This window comes from Dipodomys merriami, unplaced genomic scaffold (assembly GCF_024711535.1).
Source record: "Dipodomys merriami isolate MVZ:Mamm:240054 unplaced genomic scaffold, mDipMer1.0.p SCAF_4, whole genome shotgun sequence".
Classification (NCBI taxonomy): domain Eukaryota; kingdom Metazoa; phylum Chordata; class Mammalia; order Rodentia; family Heteromyidae; genus Dipodomys; species Dipodomys merriami.
In genome coordinates this window covers 58805398-58828872 of record NW_027205603.1, presented here as the reverse complement: position 1 = coordinate 58828872, position 23475 = coordinate 58805398, and positions in this window count along the sequence as shown.

The window sequence follows — 23475 nt, the reverse complement described above, 5'->3', positions numbered from 1 at the left end:
AGGAGGATTTAAAGCTCAAGGATAGCTTGCACAAAGTTAACATGAGATCCTATTTCAAAACACAAAATCAAATGAAAGGTCTGAGGGAAAACATCAAGTTTAGAGCACTTGCCTCCAAGTCAGACACCCTGGAATCCATCCCCAAGGTTCTTCACCCTCAAAACACAAGACAACAATGCCACAATGATACACACAAGACAATAGCTTGGAAATGCACTCTACAACTTGGAGGTGGGACATGGGGGAAAGTGGGAGGGAAAAAAAGAAGAGGGTAACAATGGTCAACAAGAAATGTACTCACTACCTTATGTATGCAAACCCATTGAACCTCACCATGACCATACAATAAAATTAAATTGAAAAAAGCAAGACAACAATGACAAAGAAACATTTATTCACTCAATTATATTCTATATTACAGAAATGATACAAAATACCCGACTTCCCTCAAAATAGATATTTCTTCCTATAATTAACTTATTAGGAAAAGGCACTTTTAATATCCAATTTTCTCAGTAAAACACTGCAGAAAATAGACATGAAATTAGGGTCTAATTGAACTTAATCTGACCAATCTCAACCCTTAAATTTGAACAATCATAATGAAGTTTATGATTTGTTATTCATATGGTATATACACTAAAATATTATAAACAAGTATTATAAAGTAAATTTTAAATGCAACCATCAATAGAATTGTATAGTTGTGCCTAAGCCTTTCATATTAACTTGTTTATTTTTTCTTAATCTGATATGTCTTTTTAATCTATCGCTGAAATTGCACCTTTGACCTATGGCTTAACATGACATCTGATGTTACCAGGACTAAGCTGAAGCCAGAAAAAAAAAAGGGAAATAAAGTAAGGACTACTAATTTCACAGTTACAGAAAGCAAAATCTGCAGGATGTTGGTGCCTCACACCTGTAATCACAGCCTCTCAGAAGGCTGAGATTCAAGAGATAATGGTTCCAAACCAGTATAGTCAGAAAGGTTTGCAAGACACCATCTTGAAAAATAACAAGCAAATAGCTGGACTGGAGTCATGGCTTAAGTGGTAGAGTGCCAGATGAGCTAGTGTGAGGCCTGAGAGATCAGACCCCAGTAACTGACAATGAACGAAAGAAAATGAAATTCCTTCACGAAGACCGGTGATGGAACAGTGTCAGGGACAACACAGAACCACGAATTCTAAAAGTAGGCATTTTTGTGGGCTGCATAGGGTCATGATTAAACACTAAGCAGATGGGTTCCAAGAGAGCACTCAAAACTCAAAACACCAGATGTGATCAATGTCAAAAGGCAATAATTGGAAAATGTCTGGGAGGCAGGCACATGGATACAGGAAGCACATCACAGCATGCAAAGTCATATAGACAACAGAGTAAAGCAAACTCAAGGGATGCACCATGTTCTTTGGAGTAAGCTTTAAGGATTACACCGTGATCTGAGAATTTCATTACAATATTCAGAAAACAATCTACTTCCATCATTGCAAAGATATAAATAGGACAAACAGAGGTAAATAATGCTCCCTTGCCCAAAATGGATTGCAATTTTCTGTTGAGACTTGAGTTGGAATGTTTTGCATCTCAACCCGCCTGGCACAGTGGCTACAGTTCCCATCAGTCACTCTGCCTTAGGCACTGTGGGCTGAAGGCCTTAAGGGACTAACACATGAATATTATACCAAGTTGTATGTCAGCAGGGACTGTTAGAATTCAAATTCAGTATCTGTCACATTGTGGCAGTAAAAAGAACTCTGGTTTGGAGCTGAACAAACTTGTTTGAATCTTCCTTCTCTGCTACTTACCTGAGTCACCTTGATCCAGATACTCAACCTATCTGACATAAAGGATCATGGTGAACTACATGGAAAAGGCTGGAAAGCAGTTGGTTCATATAGTTGCCCAAGATACGCCTATTTAGTTTGCTTCTTTAGACATTCAAAAGAAAATCTAGTAAGTGTCAATAGAATGGATCAGTTAAGTAGATCGTAGTAAGGCCCAAACAGTTCAATTTCTTTAATAAAATATCTTAAATGTGCTGGATGCCAGTGACTAACACTTACAATCCTAGATATTTAGGAGGCTGAGGTCTGAGGATTACAGTTCAAAGTCAGCCCTTAACTCCAATTAACCACCAAAAATCTGGAAGAGATGTTGCTCAAGTAGTAGAGCACTGCCCTTGAGGATAAAAAAAAAGGCAAAGGACCATGTTGCTAGTACATACTCTCTCTCTCTCTCTCTCTCTCTCTCTCTCTCTCTCTCTATCTCTCTCTCTCTCTCTCTCTCATACACACACATGTCTTACACAGCTGAGTTGCAAGAAAGGACTTTTCTCTCTCAAGGGTGAATAAATTATTGTGCTTTTGTTATTTGTTTTATTCTCTTATTATCGTGTGTTTGCATATGAATAGGAGATCTGCTATCCCACTGGTGTCTCAAATCCAATATATGTAATATAAAATACAGTACTTGCTGACAAAACAGCTCTTGCTCATTAATTCTCTCTGACTTTATGGACCAATTATCTCTCAGTTCTCTATGATTTAAATATTACTTAGATGCACAATGGTCATTCTATGTGTGGAGATGGAAAAGGGAAGGCCTGTTGCCTTGATTCTCAAGAACAATTTAGAAATACATGAGACTTTTGGATTGTTACAATAAATGCAAAGTGCTATTCACATTTAGTGACAGGGACCAGTGATGCTAAGTCATCTGTAGTGTTGAGAGCAGCGTTTCCCATTAGAGAATTGAGAGCAGCGTTTCCCATTAGAGAACTGGAGTCCCCAAAGCCATGTAGCCCCCCTTGAGAACTGTAAAGAGAAGATAAGTCTACCACTACAAAAGCCTTCTGCTCATCTTCTACTTCTAGTTTCCATGCTAGTCTTCAATGCATGGACCCAGGCTCTGCATTACCTTGAAGTATTGAATGCTACTACTGGAAAAGAACTCAAATGGTCATCTAAATCAGGGGAATGAGGCCATAAGGTTAATTGCCTGACTTCAGTGACATAACTACTTGATTACAAAGCTTGACCTCAGACCCCAAACCTCTTACACTGACCTCTAATACTTGCTGAAGGTCACAGTATCACCTAATTGTTCTTCACATTCAAATTTATCCTTCCTCTCTAGTACAAAGCTGACTACAAAATCTCCTTGAAGAATCACTCCCAGAACATCATCATCTTACCAACAACATCCCTTGGTGCTTTATCACTTCCTGCTAAGTACATGTGGCTCAGGCTGGCATCCTGGCCCACCCACTACATAGGCCACCCAAGGCCTTTTATTGGTATTTAAACTGATTCTCCTTCTGAAGTTTTTGAGTGACAAACTGTCCTCTTGGATAACTTCCAAATACAAATTGGGCATTTCTCAAGCTACTCCAATGCCTGAAACATGCATTTTCCCTTCCAGTAAAATTTCTACTGATACTCAAATATCTTCTATTCCATGATTTGATTTTTTTTTGTCAGTCAGGTCTTGAACTCTGGGCCTGAGCATTGTCCCTCAGCTCTTCAGCTCAAGGCTAGCGTTCTACCACTTGAGCCACAGCGCCACTTCCGGCTTTTTTCTTTCTGCTTATGTGGTGCTGAGAAATTGAACCCAGGGCCTCATGCATGCAAGACAAGCACTCTACCACTGAGCTACCTTCCTAGCCCCCTTTATCACCTTTAATGAATTATAACAAATATTGTCATTACTACGGTGTGTTCACCACTATTGCTATTTGCATATTTTGTTCTGTTTGAGGACAAAGACTAGCTAGTATGCATCACCATATCCATATGACGCTTAGGACATGTTGTAAGGTTCATAGTAAAAAGTTTGGAGCTATGCAAAAGATGTAGCAACTAATCTGGTACAGAAAAATTGTCAGAAAAAAGCAAAGCGTTCCACCCTTAGTATGTGCTACCTGTGAAGAGTTTTACGAACTACTCACTATCACATCAAGACTCCTTGTATCATTATAATTGAAATTCAGTGGAACGCGTTTTAATTTTAAAGGAAACCTAAGGCTATGACATCATATATGTTCTTTCTGTTGCCCTCAATGAAAGCTTAATTTACCTTTGTCATCTAGCTTTTGTTGTCAGCAGAGAAGACAGGAGTTCCATGAATAAAAATCAGAGCAGGTCCTTCTATTTTGTATATATAAACTGCTCAAATATACACAAGACAATTGCAATGATTCTGTCAGCCTGCATAACTGAGAATCCTGGGCATAACCAGTTGGCTTTGAAGTTGGTTTAGAACTATAATTGCAGAAGGGCAATTATTTTTTTAAATAATTTCAGCTATTCATTATTGTATGATGTGAAGCTCAGCTAATAATAATCAAGAAGGTATAGTCAAGGAATGAAGTCTAGCTAAACTCATTATATACATATACACTGGTGTAAAGAATATTCCAGTCTTAAACTTCTATGTTTCCTTAATGTGTATCTCTCACGGAAAAAAAAAACACACTCATGATCAACTAGGGCCCAAATAATGAGCTAAAAATGAATCATGAGAATTTTTTTATTTTTTTAAATAAGTTTTTTATTGTGAAAATACTGTACAGAGGCCTTACAGTCACATGAGCAAGATAATAAGTACATTTCTTATCCAGTATTGCTGTCTCCTCCTTTGTTTTTTTCCCTACCATACTGTACCTCCCACCTCCTCAACTACCCCCTCCCCCCACCCCTTGCGCCCGCCTAAATCGTAAAGTTTGTTTTTCAACATATCATCTTGTACATCTCATTGTTGCATGGGCCAATCTGTATCCCTATTTAAACAGTTTCTTTTATCTCTTCCTCTCCCCAAATTATACCATCAAATACAGTGAAAACAGGGGTTATACCATGGGGGAGGGACATACAAAGCACCAAAAAAATCACATGGTACCTTATAAATATGTTAGAAACAATAAGAGAAAACCACTTGTGTCCCTATCATTGGGTTCATTTCACTTAACATCATCTTGTCTGAGCTTTTCTGCTTGTCCCAGACATATATACGTATATATGTGTATATATATACATATATACGTATATACACATATATATGTGTATATATATATACATATATATGTATATATATACTAGATATTGCAAATAAAGGGAACCATGGGACCTATGTTTCTTTGGGCTTACTTCACTTAATATAATTTTCTCTAAGTCTTTCCATTTCCTAACAAATGGAGTGATGTCATTCTTCCTGATGGAGGCATAGAATTCCATTGTGTATATATACCACATTTTCTTGTTCAATTCATTTACTAAGGGGCATATGGGTTGGTTCCATATCTTAGCTATGGTAAATAATGCTGCAATAAACATAGTTGTGCTGGTAGCTTTAGTGTGGTCTTGTTTATGATCATTTGGGCAAATGCCCAAAAGTGGGATTTCTGGGTCATAGTGGAACTCTATGTGGAGTCTTTTGAGGAACCTCCATACTACTTTCCAAAGTGGTTGAACAAGTTTACACTCCCACCAACAATGCAGTAGAGTTACCTTCTGACCACATCCTCTCTAACATCTGTTATTATTAGAGTTCTTGATTATAGCCATTCTAGCTGGGGTGAGGTGGTATCTCAATGTTGTTTTGATTTGCATTTCTTTTATGGCTAGAGTGGTTGAGCGTTTCTTCAGGTGTCTATTGGCCATCCTTCTTTCCTCTTCAGAGAAGTTTCTCTTTAAGTCTTTAGTTCACTTATTTATTGGGAAGTTGTATCTTTGAGGATTTGTTGTTAGGGGATTTAATTTTTTGAATTCCAAGTATATTTTAGATATGAGACGCTGGTCTGTGGTATGGCTAGTGAAGATCTTCTCCCAATCCACGGGCTTTCTATTGATCTTGCTAGCTATGTCCTTTGCCATGCAGAAGCTCTGCAGCTTCATGCAATCCCATTTGTCCAACCTGTCTTTGATTTGTTGTGTTTCTGGGTCTCTATTAAGGAAACCTAAAGTTTCTCCTATTCTGTCCTGTAATGTTTTCAGGGTGTTTGTTTTGACTCCAAGGTCTTTGATTAATTTGGAGTTGATTCTGGTGCAGCATGATACAGAAAGTTATAGCTTTAGTTTCTACAGGTGATTAACCAATTTTGCCAACACCATCTACTGAAGAGACTGTCTTTCTTCCCTTCTATTTTTTGCTCCCTTATCCAAGATTAGATGGCTATAGATCTGTGGGTTCACTTCTGGGTTTTCAATTATATTCCATTGATCCTTAGGTCTCTTCTTGTGCCAGTACCAAATTGTTTTGATTACTATGGCTTTGTAGTAGAGTTTGAAATTCGGTATTGATATTCCTCCAGCACTGTTCTTTCTGTTAAGGATCACTTTTGCTATTCGGGGTCTTCTATTGTTCCAAATGAATTTTTTGATTGCCTCTTCTACTTCCTTGAAGAATAGGTTGGAATATTCATAGGTATGGCATTGAATTTGTAGATAGCCTTGAGAAGTATTGCCATTTTCACTATGTTAAGCCTTCCAATCCAGGAGTATGGGAAGTTTTTCCACTTTCAAAGTTCTGTTTTGATTTCCTTTTTCAGGTTTTTAAAATTTTCATCAGAGAGGTCCTTCACTTCTTTTCTTAAACTAGTTCCTAGGTATTTTACTTTTTGTGGGGCTATTATGAATGGACTTGCTTTCCTGATTTCAGCCATGCTTTTCTCATTGTTGGCATACAAAAAGCCATTGATTTTTGAGGGTTAATTTTATACCCTGCTGCTTTGCCAAAGTTTCCAACCAGATCGAGTAATTTGAGAGTAGAGTCCGTGAGATTCTTTAAATACAAAATCATGTAATCTGCAAAGAGGGAAAGTTTTACTTCATCTTGCCTTATTTGGATCCCCTTTATGTTTGTATCTTGTCATATTGCTGTAGCTAGACATTCTAATACTAAATTGAAGAGAAGTGGAGAGAGTGGACATTCTTGTCTTGTTCCTGAGTTTAGAGGAAATAGCTTTAGTTTTTCACCATTGAGTGTAATGCTGACTGTAGGTTTGTCATACACAGCCTTTATTGTATTGAGGAATGTTCCATGTATTCCTTATTTTTCCAGAACCTTCATCATAAAGGGGTGTTGGATCTTGTCAAATGCTTTTTCTGCATCTATTGAGATAACCATGTGGTTCTTATCCTTGCTCTTGTTGATGTGATGAATTATATTAATTGATTTGCATATATTGAACCAGCTTTGCATACTTGAAATGAATCCTGCTTGATCGTGGTGTATGATTTTTTGGATGAATTGTTGAAATCAATTGGCCAAAATTTTGAGAAGCTTTGCATTGATGTTCATCAAAGAAATGGGTCTATAGTTCTCTTTCTTTGATGAGTCCCTACCTGGTTTGGGGATGAGGTTATGATGGCTTCATAGAAAGAGTTCAGTAGTGAACCTTCTCTTTCAATTTCATTGAAGAGTTGGATGGGTATTGGTGTGAGATCTGCTCTGAAGGCCTTGTAGAATTCCAATGTAAAACCATCTGGTCCTGGGCTTTTCTTAGATGGGAGGTCTCTTATTTCTGTTTCTATTTCAATGCTTGATATGGACCTGTTAAGTTGGTTTAACTCATTTTGGTTTAGTTTCAGCATGTTGATATTTGCTAGGAAAAAGTCCATTTCTCCCAAGTTTTCAAACTTATTAGCAAAAAGGTTTGAGAAGTATTCCCTTATAATGTTGTGAATCTTGGTTGTTTCTGTGGTGATGTTTCCATTCTCTTCTCTGAGTTTATTTGGGTGTGTTCTCTTCTTTTTCTGATAAGATTTGCTAAGGGTCTCTCAATTTTGTTAATTTTTTCGAAGAACCAACCCTTTGTTTTGTTGATTCTTTCTATGTTTTTTTTTTTGGATTCTAATTCATTTAATTCTGATTTAATTTTAATTATTTCTTTCCATCTAATGGATTGGGATTTAGCTTGCTGCCCTTTTTCAAGGAGGTTCAGATGTCTCATTAAATTGTTGGTTTCAGATCTCTCCAATTTGTTGATGTAGGAACTCAGAGCTATAAACTTGCCTCTGAGTACTGTCTTTGCTGTGTCGCAGAGGAGCTGGTAATTTGTGTGTTCATTTTTGTTGAATATCATGAACATTTAAATTTCCTTTCTAATCTCTTCCATGACCCACTGGTGATTCAATAGTATGAATTTTTTATTGTTGAAGGATGAAAGAGAAACAAAAATATTTAGAGACTATAATCCAATTTAGAAGAATAAAGTCTCAACCTTCAAATCATGGAACTAAGTAGCTTAATGTTTTATGCTAATCTTTCAATACCATATTGATCCAGAAAATTAAATTTTTGTGTCATGATTGTTTCTCAAGTCATTAGAGTGATTTTACAATGACAAAACTTTTGATAGTATTAGAATTGAAATTATTCCAGTTTTATGCTGTTGATTAGTTGATTTTACAATGACAAAACTTTTGATAGTATTAGAATTGAAATTATTCCAGTTTTATGCTGTTGATTAGTTGATTTTAGACTAGATGTTGATTTGGGGGGGGACTGCTATCTTGGTTTTTGGAATAAAATGGAATATTGATTAATTTTTTTATCCTGAAGGGTTGTGATTAAAAAGTAATATTATACTATGCTATAACCTGGTCTTTTCCTGAATATATGTTAACTTTAGAAACCTTATTGCATAAAATCTATGAGTTAGATTCTTTTAATATTCACTTTATAGTAGTAGTATGCCCTGCAAGGTTTTCTATCTGAACTTTGGCCTAAATGAGTATGCTTAGAAATGATTACATAATACTCATTCTACTTTATATGTTGAGGCACAAGATGCTTTATCTCATAATACTAAGTTGCAATATAGAGTTCAAAAGTAAACAGTTGACTTAAATATCATTCTATTGTTTATTAGTAGCTTTCATTCTGTCCTGAAAATTCTTTTTGGTATAAAAAGGGCATCCTCTTCTCTGCTGGATGCTCCAACAAGTCATGTTTACTGTAACCAGGAGACAAAATTTCCAAACAAACCCTGGTGTTTACAGCACTTGGAGAGGCATGTGGCCTGCCATTCCAGTCTCTAACAAGCATGTGCCCCACCTGCTTTTTGGCTTTAGCTTAATAAGTTGGTTGGGCCACAGCACAAGTGTGAGAATGTGCGAATGTGAAGTGCCGCAGGCCAGGTGACAGCCAGTGCTGAAAAGCTGGCGCATGGCAGGGTATCAGTGTGTACATAGAAAGGCCACATGCCACACCAAAATGTTGCAGCCACTTCTACCAAATTAGATGGATAATTTTCTTTCCATTATGTTCTCACAAACATGTTGCAAAACAATGAGCATTGAGCTAGACTCATTTCAAAGTTCAGGCTTTCAAATGAGTGACAAGTGAATACTCATTTGTTTCTGAGTTGATTGACAGAATGTTTTAAACCCCGCTTATGTATGGTTTCAGTAATATTTTTCAGGGAACAGAAATCATTCTCATAGGTATAATTCTTCTACCATGGCCAAATGCTTCGGAGCAGCAAAGACCATTTCTTTTTGGTCTGAGAGAGGGAAGTTACTAGAAGAAATTGCCTGGGATCTCATGGACTTCTTAGTTTTCTCTGCATTTCATACTTTCTATGTGCTATCACCAGTTCCATACTGCTAACACCACTGCAGTTGAATTCATTTCAAGTATTGCCAGGAAGGGATAAGGAAAAAAAATAATTACACTTTTAAAATTCTGTTGGGTCTAGTGTGGGTAACAGAATTCATAAATGTGCAATGTCAGGTAGCCTCAGGTATTTTCAGAGCTCTGAGTCTACTGATGAATAAGTATGCGGACATAAAAGTTGAATAAAACTTCTTTGCCTTATTTGCTTTATCTGAACAGTAAAGGAGTCTATTTCAGGCCAAAATACTTCTAAAATGTTTGAAGAATTGGAAAAGAAGGTTGCTCTTCTGATGATGCATCAATAGAAGTCCTGGAAAGATAAAATATCTGCTACCCAATTTGAAGCAGGGAAATAATCATAGAATGTGCATCTATCAATGTTTTTCTAGTGTTGTATAATTTCATATCTACAGTTTTCTTTTTTGTTTTGTTTTCCTAATCACACATGGATTCCTAAGGAGCAGAATCAATATAGTTATATCCTATTTAATAGATTTCACTTAACGGTAGACAAAAATCAAAGAAGATAATCTCAACAAATATTATTTTATACAACCAGAGATACATAGGCATTGCAACTTTGTGTTCCACCCCTAAAAGAAAAAGAACAATTTAAACCAAAAGTTACATGAATATATGGAAATCCATATGATTTTAAGTGTGTAATTTAAATTTGCATAATATCATTCTTGAATTTACAAATCCTCCATGACTTTCTGAAAATATTTCTCTAGTGTAAAACATAGAATACCATACAGGACCTGGTCTTATTTTGGATTTATGAATGTGTGGAGTTGTGTGTGGTTTGTTATCACCAGAAACACAGCATCTTCCTCATCAAGAGACCACCTGTACTCTGCTGTGTTTCTAATGCTGTGTTGCCCAACAAAAGATATTTGGGGAACTTTAAAAAAATTTTCCTTTCTGTCTGCTAAGAAAATTATCGCTTGTCAAATGTTTTGTGCTTCTCCAGAGAGCATTAGAATTAATGTGCTCATTATTTTTGCCTAATCTGGGTGATTTCCACCGTCTTTTAAGTCTGGAGTTTCAATAAGAACGCCATCCCTTTGAAATACCTTGTAAAACAGAGATTTACAGGTCGGGCCCTGCCTCCTGATGAGCACAAAGGTTGAGAAGCTGTGGAGGGGAATCCTTGAGACCCTGGGAAGACAGCATCCTGTTGGAACTCAGGTTTCAGTCAACAGATTATGAGTGGAGCTGTGAAGATAGTGTGATTATGAATATTAGGTCTCCAAGTGGAATATTCTTGCCAAAGTTTTAAAAATTTACTTTACTGTTATTATAGAAGTGATATACAGGGGGTTATATTGATATGAGTCAGGGAATGAGTACATTTCTTTTCCTACAGTGTCATCTGTTCCCTCATTCTCAGTCCTCCCTCCCATCTGCACCCATAAATTGCATAGTTCACTTTCATCAGTCCAGAGCACTCCACTGCTGCACTTTTTCACCCTTTTGGATGTTGTATTTGTCATGCAAGCGCTTTGCCACTGAGCTACATCACAGCTCCCTAACTTGATTTTAAAGGTCAATTTTGCACTTCTCAGTTAGAGTTATCTTGCTTCAATGTATTGTTTGTGTATTATATGAACTCCATAATTTCTAGAATTAAAGTCCTATAATATGTTAGGAATCATACAAAGTCAAAATTACAAACCAGACTTAAAATTGTACACCTAGGGGCTGGGAAGGTGGCTCAGTGGCTTGCCTTGTATGCCTGAGGCCCTGGGTTTGATTCCCCAGCACCACATAAGCAAAAAGAAAAAAGCCAGAAGTGGCGCTATAGCTCAAGTGGTAGGGCACTAGCCTTGAGCTGAACAGCTGAGGGACAGCGCCCAGGCCCATTGTTCAGGCCCCACGACCGGACCCAAAAAAAAATTGTACACCTATAGAAAAGAGTTTTTCCTCTGACATTTACTTTTGGTGTTCATATTCAAATTTCTCTCATATTTTGTCATATTGTTGAATGGAATAGTAATCCCTTCTTGTCATATAAACACATATGCCTGACCAATTTGATCTACCGAATATGTTTCCATTGTCCATTGACTTTCCTTTGGATCCCTGTCTTTGAGACTCTGAGATTTAAAAATGTGAGTAAACTTAGGATAGCTTTCAGAATTAAAAGACAGAAAATTAAATGACTACATCCTTGTTCACACCTGTTTAAAGTCAAAGCAATTTTGACCCCTATCCACTTGAGCCCAGGTTAGAATTTAGATCTAATAATGCCATTTTAATGTTTTGTAGGCTATTAATAAACATTGATGAGCTGACCAGAAAAATGTCATGTTCTAGCCTCATGGAATTACTACAGTATAGCAATAAACATGATTCAATTTTGCTGGAACACTGGAAATAATGATAGAACTATTTTATGACAATATACCAAGAACTAATATTTAAATGAGTGTTAGTATTCTAACACTAATGACAAACACAAAAGGCAAAGGTACTCTGAAGGCTGATAGAAGGAATGAAAAAGCAGTTTTAGAAACAGAGAAAAGATTTATTCAAGTTTTAACCCTGTGTGGTGATCTTCAGCTTTATCCTAATGTCACTGGTTCCCTTTTTATTATCTTTTATTTTGGGGAGGGCTTAAACTCAGGGCCTAGGAACTGTCTTTGAACCCCATGTAATCAAGGCTAGCTCTCTGCCACTTGAACCACAGTGCTACTTTCAGGTTTTTCAGTGGTTAATTGGAGATAAGAGTCTCACAGGGACTTTTCTGACGTGGCTGGCTTCAAGCCACCATCCTCAGATCTCAGCCTCCTGAGTAGCTAGGATTACACACATGAGCTATCAGTGCTTGGTTGTTATTATATTGAAGTAGTATATACAAAGGCATATGTACATCTTAGTTTTTAAGTACAGTGCATCTTAACTAGTGTCACCATTTCTATTGTTCTCCTCCATCTGTCTCAGCCTCAACCATCCCAAGTTACCCAGTAATTTTATTTTTTGTAATACTTAAAAATAAAAGGAATTTGTAGCTGGAAACACAAATATGATGTTAAAGATTACCTCACTAAAGTATATTCAGACATAAGTTTCCTGATGAATCTTTGAAACAAGAAAGGGGATCTACAACAAAATAAAAACATATGTTTAGACTTAGGAAAGAATTTTTCCCTTCAGTGGAAAATGATTTTATATTTCTCTAACATATTATTAAAAATTTTTAATAATATATTATGTATAACATATTGCATTAATAATATAATAATATATATGGGGTGTGTGTGTGTAATATAACACAATAGTGCAGATGACCAGAGCGTCACAATGTGTGAGAAGTAAAGTATTTTGCTGAAGAAGTCTAAAACAAGCTTTGATAGAAAAAATACCAATAAAAAAAGAAAAAATACCAATAGCACAGAACTTAAAACTCAGTGAATCAGCTGGGTGCCAGTGGCCCATGCATAATCCTAGCTACTCTGGAGGCTGAGATCTGAGGATTGCAGTTTGTACCAGACCAGTCAGAAAAGTCCCTGTGAGACTTTTTTTTGGTTGGTCATGGGGCTTGAACTCTGAGACTGTGCGCTGTCCCTGCGCTCTTCAGCTCAAGGTTAGTGCTCTACCACTTGAGTCAAGCTCCACTTCCAGTTTTCTAGTGGTTTATTGGAGATTAGAGTCTCACAGAGTTTCCTGACTGGGCTGGCTTTGAACCGCCATCCTCAGATCTCAGCCTCTTGAGTAGCTAGGATTATAGGCATGAGCCACCGGCGCCCGGCTCTGTGAGACTCTAATCTTCAATTAACTGCTTAAAAACTAGAAAAGGTGTTGTGGCTTAAAAACCAGAAAAGGTGTAGATTGCCCAGGCCCTGAGTTCAAGCCCTACAACTGATAAAAAAAAATACCTAAAACAAAAACAAACAAAAACCTCACCGAATCTCATTATTATTCCATCAAACATACTATAATCCTGAACTTTCTTGTTACATTGCTCTAATTCTTATTCTCTTAAATTTAAAAATATTGTTTGCATTATATTCAAAATACACGTAAGTAAACTTGAAAGAGTTTGGTAAAGTCAAATACCTAAGTAGATTTCTTACAGTTCATTAGAAAACAGTTCTGACCCATTTCACAGGATACCAGGATTGATATAAATGATTTCCTAACATGACTGTTCTCTTATTTTAACAGTGTGATTTGCCAAGCCACACATGGAAATTTTAAAAGAGATATTTTTCTTGACCCGAAATGAGGACCACACATACACTTTAGTGAATTGAAAACAGCTGTGTACAGTCTTTGGCACAGGGAAATTCTTTGAAAAAGTACATCTGTATGGTCAGTACAGGCTTTGATACAAATGCTTTAATGTATTTACATATAAATTGAAAGATATGCTGAACTTAAAAACACTTCAATAGTTCCTCCTTGGTTTTTTTCATTTTCTTTTTCTTATATTTTAACTTGTTCTGCAATTAAAATAAAACTGTGAATGCAAATCTACACCATTAATTTAAAGGATGATACTAACTCTAAAACACTTGAAATATTAGATTATAATTCTATTCTTAGCTGTACAGAATACATTGCAAACAATTTAATCAAGATATTATTCTGCTTTCTTGAGTAGTGAGATTAACCATGTTTTTCAGTTACTAGGATTCTAGGAAAAACTTTCACAAGCATATGATTTTTTTTTCTATTGTGGGGCTTGAATTCTGGGCTTGAGCACTGTTCCTGAGCTCTTCAGCTCAAGGCCAGCACTCTACCACTTGAGCCACAGTGCCACTTCTGGTTTTCTGGCAGTTAATTGGAGATAAAAGTCTCATGGACTTTACTGCCCAGGCTGGCTTTGAACCACAATCCTCAGATCTCAGCCTTCTGAGTAGCTAGGATTACAGGTATGAGTCACTGGCACCCTATCTATATGGATTCTTGAAGAGGTTTCTGCAAGTACACATAATTGTAATTACAATCAGTGTTTCCATTGCCAAGTTCAGAATGTGAAAAATTAATGTCATCTTTTATTTTTATTTGGGGAACATAAGCTGAAATGAGCAGGCACTGAAATTCTAAAATTAAATAAACACATGCAATGAAATAAATGTATTATATCAAAGATTATTTTTGTCTATATGTGTGCCGTATTGGGGCTTTAACACAAGACCTGGACTTTTTCAGTGTCCCTTGGGTTTTTCTCTAAAGATGGGCATGTACCACGTACCTCACAGCTCCACATCTAGCTTTTTCATCACAAACTTTTTTTGCACAAGTTGGCTTTGAACCATAACCTTCAATTCAGTCTCTTGAGAAGCTAGGATTATAGGCATCTGTCACCTTGCTCAGCTTAACAATGGATTATTATTATTATTAGTAGTAGTAGTAGTAGTATTTTACTGAGTAGCAATTCAAGGTTCACATGGTGAACCTGGTGGTAGTGGAATATTCTAAGGCATCTCAGATATCTTTGGTGAACTGAACTTAAAAGTTTAAAGTAGTAATCTAGAAATTATTACAAACAGCTATAGTTACATGGATGATTTTCAAAAGGTTTTTTTCTTAACCTTTCTGCTTCCCTAAAAATATGAGAAAAGCTTGCAGATATCAATTGCATACATGTATTTTTCCGCAGATGTCATTTTCTTGGACATAAATGTAGGGATGTAAAAGTAATTTAGTCTAGCATATGTATTTTCTGTAAGAACTTTCGCCATGATGGAAAATGAGTGGAAAGGTTAAGTAGAAGACGTGCATCATTGCTATAATTTGTAAACTGATGTGATAACCTCATGTTTAATATTTTATGGAGTAGAAGGTGAATGCTACTGGGAGAAATGTCACTCGGAGATAAGGGAAATCATATGCTAAGAATGTGTATAAATAGGACTGAGAATTAACTTGAGTGTTTCTTTATTAATTGATAGACTGGTGTAACATGACGATGAAATAATGAAGGTAACCTAGCAACCATATTTTCATAACAACTGTGGCGTGTAAACTTGCGCTGACTGTCAGGCACATTTTTATTAATTTAGGAGGGTGAGCAAAGATAATTCCAATTAACAAACTGCATATAAGTGTATAGATTTGATCTCACCTAACTAGAATTTACAAACTAGTATTTACAAAAAATACTATACTGGGAGAGAATGAGGGGAGGGCTGATGTGGTTTCAAATGCAGTTGAGGAGGTGGGAGTGAAGGGATGGTAGAGGAAAAACAAAGGAGGAGGCAATAATGCTTGATAAGAAACGTGATTATTACCTTGCTCATGTAATTGTAATCCCTCTGTACAGTATTTTCACAATAAAAAGTTTATTTAAACAAAGAAATGTACTCTTTATCTGACACATAAATGTAACCCCTCTGTATATCACTTTTATAATAACAATTAAAATGTATTGAAAATTATGTACCTAGATGGATAAATCATTTTTAGGTTGATACTGTTTCACTTCTGAGTAGTATTCTGTCATTCAGATATTTGGATATATCTGGAAAAGAAGCCACACAACCTGTCAGTATTATAAGATCAAAGCAGGTGTTTACTTATAAATGGATTTTGCTGTTTTAATAAGCTTTCCTTTTTCTCAGAATGCCAAAGCAAAAGTATGTCTTCTTTTGATATTCTAAAACTGATTTCTTTGATTCCCCCCCCCAAATTTTTGCTTTAAACTACCTAATTGTCAAATAAAAATGATAGATATTCAATATGTCCAATGTGATGGATGATGAGGTATATGTGTACCTTGTGTATTGACTATGACGGTTGAATCAACATGTCAAGCAATTATTCATGGTTACCATTTGTGTTGAGCAAGGTCACAGAGGATGCTTTCAGCACTCTTATTCTACAAGCTGCAGGCATAAAGCAGACATTACCTTCTTTTGTTTTATTTCTCTAGTGGAACAAATTTTAAATTAATGAACCAATGAATTGATAGATGAATCTACTAAAACAAGTTTAACTCTTCCCCTTAGCACAAAATGTAATATACATTCTGTATATGCCTTATGATGCACAATAACAGTCTAGTTAGAGTTTTGAAAAATGTATAGTCAATCACTCACTCACTATCAGAATGTTCCAAGACCCAGCCAGTCCTTTGATATTTCTCTTCCATAGCGTCTCCTCATCCTGTAGTTACGATTTCATATGTCCCACAATTGCTCAGTGTTCTATGTTTAGAAATTCATATAAATGTAATTACAGTTCATATAGTTTGTTCCAGCCTTTCCACTTGACACAAAATCTTTGATATTCAACCATTTTGTTTATGTATCTGTGATGTGATACATTTTATTTATGAGTTGGCAGACCAATGTGATTATATGATAATAGTTTCCCATTTGGACTATGTTAAGTACTAGTCCAATCATAGCTGATATGAGAAAAGCAGAATTTTTGTGCATCTGTACCTTCATTTCTCTTGGATAAATATCTAGTAGTGGAATTGCTGAGAAATAGACTAACTTTATAGATCTGATGAATTATTTTCAAGAACTATATGAAAGTGAGAATCCACATTTTCACTGGTTCTTTAGGTTGTCAACTTTTCTGATTTTAGCTATTCTGAGAGGGTGTGTAATGCTATCTCATAGTGAGTTTAAATTTGCATTTCCCAAATGACTCAAGGACAATTATTCCTGTGCTTATAAGTTTATGTGACGTAGCTCTTCAGATTTTAGTAATCAAGGGGATCTTCAGATCTATGACCTATGGAATGAGAACAAAGAAGAGGTCACAGGACATAGTGATGGAATGCTTTAATACAAGAATAAAATATACCAAGTGTGGACGAATTCTACATGTTCATGTAGAATTTTAGAGTTTTTCACAGCCTGAGAAGTCTATAAAATTTCTGTTTGTATTTCTCTATTATTTTTAATCAATCCCGTATGACTTTTTATCAATTCTATATGACTTTTCTTTATAATCCTGGATATGCACAAGAACATTTATGGATTTCTGTAAAAAGTTAGCCATCTCATCTTATCCTTGACAAATGGAATCTTCTTCCCAGGAATAGTATAACCAGTGTTAAAAGTATGCAAAGTAAAATATTCACTTTTTTGAAAGGAATATGTATATCTCTGAGAAAATATTTAATAAAAAGTTTAAAGCCAGCCCAAGCAGAAAATTCCCTGAGATTCTTACCTCCAATTAACCACCAAAAAACTGGAAGTGGCATTGAGGCTCAGGTAGTAGAACACTAGCCTTGAGCTGAAAAGAAGAGGGACAGTGCCCAGGCCCAGATTTCAAGCCCTGCAACCAGCAAAAAGAAAAGATACTGTCCTTTTTCCTTTTCACCCACATTGGTAATAGTGAGAAATACAAACAATTTATTTATTAACTATCACATGACAAAATTATATCACTTAAAAACAATATGTTCTGCTGGGCACTGGGGCTCCTGTATGTAATCCTAGCTACTCAGAAAGCTGAAATCTGAGAATTGTGATCCAAAGTCAGCCTATGCAGACTGTGAATTAACCAGCAGAAAATGGTGTGTGGTGCTAAGGTTCAAAATGATAGACTACTAGCTTTGAGCAAAAGAGCTCAGGGAGAGTGCCCAGGCCCGAGTTCAAGCCCTACAGCCTAAAATAAGTTAAAAATTTGTAAATAATAGCAACAGAAAACTATATATCATTAGCAGTTGTTACAATATCGATTAAAGCTATGACAGTACAGTGATTAGCTTCCCAGAATTCTCAGCCTCTGGAGCTATTTCCTATCTAAAGTACCAAAACAAAATTACATCGCTAATCAAGAAGTAACCAGGTACCAGACGCAAACTCAATAAAAAAAAAATAGCAAAACCTTCAAATATTGGTGTAAAAAAGGAAGTTCTATGGTATACTTTCAAAGAACTACAAGGAAAGCACAGTGCTTCTACAGACTAAAATAGTGTTTCTGATGTTTGCATAATGAGGTTTACATAGGGAATAATACCCACATAGCTCTCTGAAGGCCTATTGGGGTACTAAGCACCTTATTAAGTGCCAGGCACTGTCCTAAGGGCTATATGGAAATGAAGTCTTTCCTTCTGACAGCCATAAAGTCTTTATGGAATATATTTACAGGAGATAAGAAAAGTCATATCACATTTCTAAGGTAAAAAATAGCAATAGATGATTGAGCTAGACTTTAATCCCACATCTGCCTCACTCCAAAGATATGCTTTCAACCACCAGGTTGCAACTGTGTGTTGCAGGAAATAATTATGCCAATGTTTTATTTATTAGCTATGTCACATAAGAAAGAAGACCTCTACCAGGTCAAAATGGAAAATCTACCAGGACCTCACAGTGGTAGTCTCATGAACAGACAAACAAAATCACCCTGAGGGAAATTAAGTGAGGTGGTAAGAGAAGGACATGATTAGAAATTGTCATTTGTATTAGGCTCAGACAGTCCAGGAAGCTACTATGGATTAGAAACTGCAATGTGCCTAGTCGGCTGAAATTAAATATAAGACTATTCCCAAGGAATTTAGGATTTGGTCTTTGATGGTATACAAATCACTATAGTCTAATAATACGGTCAATTGTGTCCATTGCGCTGGCAATAAAGTGACAAAATAAGACTAGGAAAGAACTATGGCAAATACAAATGCAGCACATCCGAGAGCACTGTAGAATTCATCACTAAGTAAATTCTTCCTGGCTGCTATAAATTAATCACTCTAGTAGGCCTTGGATGTAATTCTCTCATATAACAAAAGAAATCTGGAGAAATGGGGTCAACAGAGAAAAAGAGAGAAAAATTCAGGCACCAAAGAGTATTGTAATGGTATTGATAGAACAATGCAACAATGACTAATTTGCCTTGTGTAGCGTCAAAGTCATCAAGTGTTGTTCCTCATTTTTTTCAGATCCTGAATTACTTCAAGGTGTCCAACACTGTGTAGTCAATGCATCCAAATTTGAAATTTTAATTCATTTCTTCTTGAAGAAGTCCTCAAACAATTCAAAGATGACTTCTGTCTAATATTTACTAGTGTTTACCAAAACTACAAAGAACCTTTAGAAATAGTGGTTGAAGTCAAAGAAGTAATATCGACCATTAATATCATGTCTTGAGTTATTTGCTCTGTATTTAGTGCTGTACCAAATGCCTGATGTATTGTGTAAACTTACATAAATTTAATTAATCTCTATGCATGGTTTATACACTGAAGGTTCTTTTCAGATGGACAAATCCAGTCTGTTTTGGAGCTATTTATTACACCATCACTGGAATTGAATGGGTTAACCATCTCTGAGCCATCTGGAACATTCAGCTGTTCAGAATAACTCATTTCCAGGGAGTTCTGTATAGCAGAGGACTTACTGTATGTGTTTTCACATAATGTGAATAGAAATGTGACTATTTGTAATATTTAAATTCTCCACTTCTATAAATGAAAGAAAGTTCAGTCTGAGATTTATCATGACTCAGTTTTTCTCTGCCTCCTCCAAACAGTACGTGCCTCTTTGGGGGAGCTTATGAATAGACACCGCTGCCGACTGCAGTAGGTGACGGTTAAACATACTCTTCCCCATTTGCAGAAGATGAATCATGCTCTTTCCCAGTCATTTGGCTTTTCAAGATCTCTACTAAAGAGAAGATGCAAAAAGCCTCTCTTGTGATCTCTCATCAGTCATCAAACTTGCGGCTTTTAGAACACATTGGATTTGAGAAGCTTTTTATGAAGCACCTTGAAACAGCTTGCCATGGAAATGGGGAAAAAGGAAGGCAGATGCTTAAAAAAGATTTTTTTCCTTTCAGTTAACATATCACAGAATGGGCTCTGTGCCCAAACTTGAGAATTCAGAATCCTCATTGACATGAAAAGCAGTTTTCTTTCTTTCTTTTTTTTTTTTATAAAGCAGTTGGATTAAGTCCTTGATTTGAATAAAAATTTCACTTTTGTTCCTCCTCTCATTTCTTTCTTTCTTTCCTTTTATTATTTTTTTCCCCTGCACCCTTGTTTCATAGGTTCCTTGCCTGTAAAAACCGAGTATCTCCTTTCATCTTAAACTGTTATATTTCTCTGGATGTTTCTAGAAAGTTTATTTCTAATGGGTTCCTAAGCAAACATATGCAATAGTTAGTTTGTTATCAGACATAAAGTGGTAGAAGACAGAGTTAGGGCTGTCTTTCATCAAGATAATATTTATAGCAAAGCAAATCAACATTTCAGCCCTGCAAATCCTAAATTTGTTGCCAGACAGTATCTGGAGATTGTTTTGTGTGTTTTGATTAGATACAGATTCCTTTAACTTTTTTTTCTAACGAAACCAGGATTCTGTGTTAATTCTGTTCTTTGTTTTTGCTTGTTGGGTCTTGTGATAAATGAGATATCTTTCTGCAGGATCATAGTAACCTAAATCAACTTTTCTTCACCTTGTAGCTCAAAATGCTGCAGAAATATCTGAACAGCGTAAACATTTGAATTAATTCAAAATGCATTTTTGTCTGACACAAACCTAAAAAAAGTGCAAAATATTTTTTTAAATTTTATTGTTAAGATGTTGTACGGAGGGGTTACCGTTACATGAGTAAGGCGATGTGTACATTACTTGTCGATCATTGTGACCCTTTCCCTTCCGTGTTGTCCCACAGTACTTTTTATAGTTAGTAAACTGTTTCCAAAAAGCACATTTCTGTGTATGGCTTAGAAAAGACATTCTTGGTATATGTAACAGACATTAATTGAGTATTTTCTATGTTCTAGGCACTGGTAGATTCTGGGAATATGAATAGAGTATTTAACCTAGAAAATTTATAGTGAAATCAAGAAAATGACTGAACTAAGGCAGATGATGAAGTATGATGCATGCTAAGTTATAAGGTTTCATTAGAGTATACAAATAGGTTTCTAAATCAGAATATAGAGAGGCTTCTTTGAGGAAAATTTTTTCATTTTGGAAAAGAAAAACTAAGAGAACTATCAGTTAAAATCACTGGCTGGTATTTCCATATGAGGACTTTACTAGAGGTCCTGAGTCTAAATACCAATCTCACGTCTGTGCATTTTCGGCCCCACTTGGCTGTGTGTGCCAGATTAGGAAGCATTAAGAAGCCAGGTTCTCACCACTGACAAGAAAGCTTTCCAATGGAGGGAATAGGAACAATACAACTGTTTTCATGTAATAACTATAGCCAAGAGGAATGGTCATGAGCTTATATGGAATAGACCCAAAGATACAGAAGAGTACCAAGCGAGGTTTTTAGACATGACAGAAAGTGTTGAAGGTGTGGATAATGGTTAGTAAATCACAATTGATGACTAAGAGTGTGACCTTATTCATCCTTACAAGCTGTTACAACCTGCAGGAAAACTTTAGCAATATAAAAGCTACACATAAAATAAAAGCAAGAGGAGTGAAAGATGGTTATTCAGAGAAAAAATTCTACTTAGCTGTATGTATTCTGCTAATAATTGCTTAAATCAAACATATTTATGTTGCATCTCACTTGACATACATTACTATATGACAAGATAGACTAACTCATCAGAATTTTAGCAATGAGCTGTCGAGTACAGCCTCTACAGTGTCTCTAGAATTAGGGTTAAAGAAGTTAATGGCACTTGGTTTAATCAGATAAGTATAGTGGGATAAGAGCAACTTAATTGATACTGATACTTCATTTCTATATTGCTTGTATTTTTACAGCTTCATCATGTGGAAATGGCTGAGAAAACTGTATCTTAATTCACAATGATAAGTAAACAATTAATGGTGAAACAGGCTATCCTCATTATCTAGCATATTAGGAAAGCATCAAGATGTTATCATGTTCAGTGTTGTGGTACTTGTTTAGTATGTGCAAATCCCTCAGTTCTATCCTCAGCATTAAAATACAGTTATCCTTCATTCATATGCTATTTTACTAATAGAATAAGAATAGTGAAAAAATACTGTGAAATAAAGCTTAAAATGGAAATGCTAAAAGCCTGTTGAAATATATGCAGTATTAGTAAATTTCATAAAGCCAGGAACTAGAGCTGGTTTTTGCATTTTCTCAACAAATGTAAGATTCTGAAAAAAAAAAGTGTCATTAAGTAAGAGTAGTTCATTTTTTAAAATAAATTGAATAATTTAAAGTGTAAAACTTAAGTTTTGGCAGTGATTCGGCTTAATAATATCCCAAGTTTTGAATAGAAAATATGGCAAGGAAATCAAAAGTAGCTAAGACATATAAAGAGTGATATTAAGTGGTGTAAAACTTAAGTAAACTCTGAACTTTGTCATTCTAAACTTCGAGATTAAGAAAATAAACTTTAAATCTTGAGATAAGTACAGAAAAATAAATCTCTAAGAAATATGTAAATTTAAAATATACAAATAATATGGAAAAACAAGATTTACAGACGTCACAATATTAAACTTGGTGGTTTCCCAAAGGATATTCTCATAGCTGAGATCTGGGAAGCATAGTTCAGGTCAGTGTGACCTGAAAATGCTCCATTTATATTAGACATCTGAGGAGATTTGAGAGCTTTGACTTCTTTTTGGGCTATCACGGGGAAGCCATCCCTTTGTGGTGAAGATCTTGGCATTGTGGAGCTGAACAGACCAGGGTTCAAACTTAGAAAGTTACTGTTTTACATTACTATCCTTATATATAATTGTAAACTATCTAGTAACATAGATTAAGTGAAAAAAATGCCTTATAAAGACTGAAGTTACCCCCAGGCACCAGTGGCTCATGCCTATAATCCTAGCTACTAAGGAGGCTGAGATTTTAGGATCACAGTTCAAAGCCAGCCAGGCCAGGAAAGTCCATGAGACTCTTCTTTCCAATAAAGCACCAAAAACCCGGAAGTGGTGCTATAGCTCAAGTAGTAGCTCTAGCCTTGAGCTGAAGAGCGGAGGGACAGTGCCC